We start from the raw sequence: 7,104 nt of genomic DNA on the forward strand, positions 1-7,104 counted from the left end.
ACAGGAGAATGCTAAAATAATTAAAATAAAAAGGAATACCATGCAACCATTTTTTTGGTGACTTAAAAAATTGTGGTAAAGATTATATAATATAAAATTTCCCATTTTAATCATTCTTAAGAGTATGGTCCAGTGATATGCATCCATTTAAAACTCAGGTTGATCTGTGTATGCTAAAATGATTAAAACTCTCCAAGATCTATGGTTAAATGGAAAAAGTGCAGTGCAGAACAGCATGTAATAAGAGAATCTACTTTGCTTTTAAAATTTTTATTTGAAATATATTTAAAAATGTACAGAGAATAAGTTTCACCCCGAACCTACTCCTGAAACTAGCAATTCTTTCATTTTCCATCCCTTGTACCTTAGTCATCTCTAAGGAACTACATGAATTTAATGTGTATCTGATTAATACATTTTTTATACTTTTTCATGCATATATAGGTAACATGAATACAATATCACTATTTTGTGTATGTATGTATGTATGTATATATGTATGTATGTATTTGGATGGGAGGAAATCACAGAGCGGAGAGAGAGAATCTTAAGCAGGTTCCACTCCCAACACAGAGCCCAACATGGGACTTGATCTCAAAACACTGAGATCATGACCTGAGTCGAAATTAAGTGTTGGACACTCAACAACTGAACCACCGAGGTGCCCCTTATGGGTGGGTCTTTTTACATTTGCCTCAATGTAATGACCTCTTCCATTTGCGTTCTTATTCCTCTATCACTCTGAAGCTGGTTCTCTTCACTTAACATCATTTTTGAGTGTGAATGTCTCTTGTGTTTTTTGTGGAAAAGATACATGTATATGCTTATTTTTTCTTTCTAAATTTATTTATTTGACAGAGAGATCACAAGCAGGCAGAGAGGCAGGCAGAGAGAAAGGAGGAAGCAGGCTCCCCACTGAGCAGAGAGCCTGATGCGGGGCTCGATCCCAGGACCCTGAGATCATGACCTGAGCCGAAAGCAGAAGCTTAACCCACTGACCACCCAGGTGCCCCTTATTTTTTTAATTTTTATTTTTTAATTTTAAAATAAACATATAATGTGTTTTTATCCCAGGGGAACAGGTCTGTGACTCGCCAGGTTTACACATTTCACAGTACTCATCATAGCACATACCCTCCCCAATGTCCATATCCCCACCACCCTCTCCCATCCCCACTCCCCTCAGCAACCCTCAGTCTGTTTTTTTGAGATTGAGTCTTTTATGGTTTGTTTCCCTCCCGATCCCATCTTCTTTCATTTATTCTTTTCCTACCCCCCAAACCCCCCATGTTGCATCTCCACTTCCTCATATCAGGGAGATCATATGATAGTTGTCTTTCTCCGACTGACTCACTTCACTAACCATAATACCCTCTAGTTCCATCCACGTTGTCACAAATGGCAAGATTTCATTTCTTTTGATGGCTGCATAGTATTCCATTGTGTATATATACCACATCTTCTTTATCCATTCATCTGTTGATGGACATCTAGGTTCTTTCCATAGTTTGGCTATTGTGGACATTGCTGCCATAAACATTCAGGTGCATGTGCCCCTTCAGAGCACCACTTTTGTATCTTTAGGATATATACCCAGCAGTGCAGTCGCTGGGTCATAGGGTAGCTCTATTTTCAGTTTTTTGAGGAACCTCCACACTGTTTTCCAGAGTGGCTGCACCAGCTTGCATTCCCATCAGCAGTGTAGGAGGGTTCTCCTTTCTCTGCATCCTCGCCAGCATCTGTCATTTCCTAACTTGTTAATTTTAGCCATTCTGACTGGTGTGAGGTGGTATCTCATTGTGGTTTTGATTTGTATTTCCCTGATGCCAAGAGATGTGGAGCATTTTTTCATGTGTCTGTTGGCCATCTGGATGTCTTCTTTGCAGAAATGTCTGTTCATGTCCTTTGCCGATTTCTTGATTGGATTATTTGTTCCTTGGGTGTTGAGTTTGCTAAGTTCCTTATAGATTTTGGATACTAGCCCTTTATCTGATATGTCGTTTGCAAATATCTTCTCCCAATCTGTCCATTGTCTTTTGGTTTTGTTAACTGTTGCCTTTGCTGTGCAAAAGTTTTTGATCTTGATGAAATCCCAATAGTTCATTTTTGCCCTTGCTTCCCTTGTCTTTGGCGATGTTCCTAGGAAGAAGTTGCTGTGGCTGAGGTCAAAGAGGTTGCTGCCTATGTTCTCCTCAAGGATTTTGATGGATTCCTTTCTCACATTGAGGTCTTTCATCCATTTTGAGTCTATTTTTGTGTGTGGTGTAAGGAAGTGGTCCAATTTCATTTTTCTGCATGTGGCTGTCCAATTTTCCCAGCACCATTTTTTGAAGAGGCTGTCTTTTTTCCATTGGACATTTTTTCCTGCTTTGTCAAAGATTAGTTGACCATATAGTTGAGGGTCTATTTCTGGGCTCTCTATTCTGTTCCATTGATCTATGTGTCTGTTTTTGTGCCAATACCATACTGTCTTGATGACGACAGCTTTGTAATAGAGTTTGAAGTCTGGAGTTCTGATGCCACCAACTTTGGCTTTCTTTTTCAATATTCCTTTGGGTATTTGAGGTCTTTTCTGGTTTCATATAAATTTTAAGATTATTTGTTCTATTTATTTGAAAAAAAATGGATGGGATTTTGGTAGGGATTGCATTAAATGTGTAGATTGCTTTAGGTAGAATAGACATTTTCACAATATTCGTTCTTCCAATCCAGGAGCATGGAACATTTTTCCATTTCTTTGTGTCTTCCTCAGTTTCTTTCATGAGTACTTTACAGTTTTCTGAGTATAGATTCTTTGCCTCTTTGGTTAGGTTTATTCCTAGGTATCTTATGGTTTTGGGTGCAATTATAAATGGGATTGACTCCTTAATTTCTCTTTCTTCTGTCTTGTTGTTGGTGTAAAGAAATGCAACTGATTTCTGTACATTGACTTTATATCCTGACACTTTACTGAATTCCTGTACAAGTTCTAGCAGTTTTGGAGTGGAGGCTTTTGGGTTTTCCACATATAGTATCATATCATCTGCAAAGAGTGATAGTTTGACTTCTTCTTTGCCGATTTGGATGCCTTTAATTTCTTTTTGTTGTCTGATTGTTGAAGCTAGGACTTCTATATATGCTTATTTTTGCAAGACAGCTTCCTGGTGGTACACATGAGATGTTGTTAATAGTATTCACATCTGGAAAGAAACACTGGGAATCAATGAGGGGAGGTAGGATTTTTACTTTTCATTTTATACCCTTTCAAAAGTGCTTGAAATTTCACTGAAGTTGTTATTTTATAATGAAATAGATAGTTTAAATATGTAAAATTTTTATCCTGTTCATGTGGCAAGGGACGTGAACATCTCAGAGCTGCATTTATGTGTTAAATGATTTTTCCCTATTGAAGCACCATGTTGCCAAGATGAAATGGAGCTGTAAGGCTGTGAGTTCTGGATTTTCTTGGGACTTGAGGAACTCTGCTTTAGCTGTGGAGAAGCAGGACGAGTTAGAAGAATCACAACCATGGAACCTGGAAGAGGAATGTAACACTGAGTGAACAGAAGAGGATATTGGATTCTTTCAATTGGGATCAAACTGAATGAGGATATGAAATTTATCCTATATCTTAATGGTTTATATTTTGAGATTCTCTTAAAATTTAAGTTTATCAACTTTAAAATGGTTGATTATCTAAATGTCCTGATGGGTCATGTGAGAGATGATGTCACTTTGCAGGGAGAAATCCCCCTTTTTATATGCTGAGATGGTTACTGCAAGAATACCATCTGTCATGTAGAGGTTTCTGTGTGCTGGGGGCAGAGATGTATTCTAGGAGGTTGTCCTCAGTCTTCTCAAGGAGAGATTTATCTATGACAAATAGAATGAAAGTTGTAGATGAGAGAAAAGCACTGACTGACCTGGGATTAGACTTTGAGAATTTCCCTATTAAGAAAGTAAATTAATGTCTCACAAAATAAGGATATTATTATTACTTTGACTTCAAAGGATTACTGTGAGGAAGAATACTTTTTTTTTTTTTTTAGATTTTATTCATTTGAGAGAGCATAAGTGGAGGGGAGGGACAGAGGGAGAGGGACAAGCAGACTGCTTGCTGAGCAGGGAGCCCAACTTGGAGCTCAATCCCAGGATCCTGATATCATGACCTGAGCTGAAGGTGGAGGCTTAACCGACTGAGCCACCTAGACCCTAGGAGGAACAACTTTTAAAACGTGGATATATGTTGTAAACTATAAAGGGCTTTACAAACACGAGATTATCATTATTATTTTATTTGGAGTTCTGGAAGATACAGATAATATATTTCCAAAAAATTGTTTCATTCCCTGGGCTTATGAAAAGGTGCCAAAAGACCAAATGGCCCAATCTATCTTAAGTCTCGTCCTGTGGACAGCCAATTTATCTCTTACTTGTGATAAGAGTCTCATTCCTAGAGGGTGTATTATGTGACCTAGTTTTACAGAAATCTGGGGACCTGTGGGGAAATATGGTTTTTGACAGAATCCAGGAGGGGAACTCAGATGGACATTTAAATTGGGAAACACATATGCACCAGAACCTTAAAAGCCCTTATGGAGTATGTCTTATGATGGCAAATGAGGAATTACAATCTCTGCCTTCCTAGGATCCTCCTCTATTATTCCTAATTATAGCAAATATATTGTCATGAGTATCTGAAACCTAAAAAATAATTTTCAAAGACTTCTAAGCTAATAATGGCTATGATAAAATTTGCCTAACATCTTTTTTTTTTACAATAGACTTACAATCATTGTCACAAAAGATACAGTACTCAACAGCTACACATTTAGATAGAAATAAGCCCAAAGACAAAACACTTTTGAAATAGCATGGTTCTTCCCCCCCCCCCCCCCGTAAACACAGACAAGAAAAGCAATTTTTTAGCCCAAGACAATCAATAGCCTCAAAAGATTTTCCAGTGTTCCATGATGGAATGCTTTATGCATACATAACTCAAATTTAACAATTTCTAGTTGTTATTTAAATGAGAAACTTGAGTATGTTAACAATTTAGGAGTTGTTCAGATAAAAAGAACTCATTTAAACTTTATAATTATCCAGTTCACAAGAAAATTATGGGCACTCCTCTGGGAAATACAGAGCAGAACAAATGGAAAGAAAAAGAAATAGGATATAGCGGAAAGTTGGAAAACAAAAAGGGGAAGTCATGTTATTTGAAGAAAGATGAGTTGCCATGATTTATGCAATAACTTCTGGCTAGTTTTTGAGAGAGACTTTTGTGCATGTTGGACCCACACACGTATTTTTGGAAATAGCTCCAGAACTAAATGGTTCACCATTGGGATTCTTGAAACCTTAGGTGATGGGATAAACTCAAAGCCTGAAAGTTAATGTCAAAGGAAGCACAACAAATCTCTGAAAGAGGGTCATAGGCCATGTCCTAGAAAAAAAAGGACAATTATAACAGGGACCCAGTCAGGAAAACATTCTCTAGGTTCCCACCAAGCAACAGCTTGGGGATCAAATTGTTTCAATACATTTTTACCCAGTAGAATGTAACTGTTGTTTTTTTTCTAATTTTTATTTTTTAAAATATTTTACTTATTTATTTGACACAGAGAGAGAGACAGTGAGAGAGGGAATATAAGCAGAGGTAGCGGGAGAGAGAGAAGCAGGCTTCCCACTGAGCAGGGAGCCTGCTGCAAGGCTCCATCCCAGGACCCTGGGATCATGACCTGAGCAGAAGGCAGATGCTTAACTGACTGAGCCACCCAGGTGCCATAGAATGTAACTGTTTTTAAATGGCTCAGTGAGGAATCTTAACTTATCCAAGTACAAAAATGAAAGTTTCTACTTTTTTTCCCAAAAACTTCTAATTCAGTTCTATTGGCTCCTGGCTTGCATATGTTTTTCCCAGTAGATAATAGACTCCCTCAAAGACATCTTAGACTGATTCCATAACTTGTCAAGCATGCTAGGTTATTAAGACATTTTCCTTGTTGAGAGTTAATCCTCCTCACTTAAAATTTCAAACTTATGTTCATTTAAAAGTCTCTTCCCACCCTCCTCCATCTCACCCTCATTACCTAGCACAGACCAGCTTGAGGCTCCATGGGCCTCGGTGGGAAGACATGGGAGAGTGGGTCTTTAAGAGGTGGTAAGAGCTAGTTGGTTTCCTTTTTTGTCATCAAGAGGACAGCCCAGATCCATAGCTGCTCTTTCTATTCTTTTGCTAACATAGTTTCATTATCTAGACTTCTCCCAAACAATTTCCTTAAGCACTATAACCCAACTCTGAGGCCTCAGTCACAGACACACAACTCAGACATGAGGACAATCTTGTCCGTTCTACCACCAGGCTATGCCACTGTGGCAACTTTCTTTCTCCCATTTGAAACATGACTGTTGGGCTTGCTGACATGCCTTCAAGTAAACACTCTATCTAGAAACAACAAAGCAGTTCCCCCTTTTTAAGTAAGACTACAGAACTTAAAAATGATTCTCTTCCAGACCAACGTTATACAAAGAATAAGGTGGTGGGAGGGGTCCCATCCAGTACAGGAAATAAAACAATACATTAATTGCAGAGAATTTAAAAACAATAATAAAACCAACTCTAAGTCAGTATGCTTTTTATTATCACCTCAGACTGGCAATTCTGAATAACATTAGTGATAAAATACTTACCCCTATAAATATCTTTTGTTGGTTTAAGTCTAAACAATTATTGGCGCACACGAGTGTGTGTGCGCACACACACGTGTGTAAACCCAGGCACACGTATGCTTCAAATTAATACTTTTAAAAAATATTCCATTTATCTGACAGAGAGAGCACAAGCAGATGGAGCAGCAGGTAGGGGGAGAGGGAGAAGCAGGCTCCCTGCTCAGCCCAGTGTGGAGCTTAATTCTAGGACCCTGGGATCATGACCTGAGTGGAAGGCAGGTGCTTAACAGGCTGAGCCATCCAGGCCCCCCCAAATTAATACTTTTTGTTTCTTATCTTTAATAAGTATTTATTCTATATGAAAGTTAATTTGAAGAATTCTTCACTGATCAACTAGCTGCCAACACACAAGGATTCTGTAAGAGGCATTCCTTTTAAGAATAAGTTCATAAT

Source organism: Meles meles, chromosome 5, assembly GCF_922984935.1.
Source record: "Meles meles chromosome 5, mMelMel3.1 paternal haplotype, whole genome shotgun sequence".
Taxonomy (NCBI): domain Eukaryota; kingdom Metazoa; phylum Chordata; class Mammalia; order Carnivora; family Mustelidae; genus Meles; species Meles meles.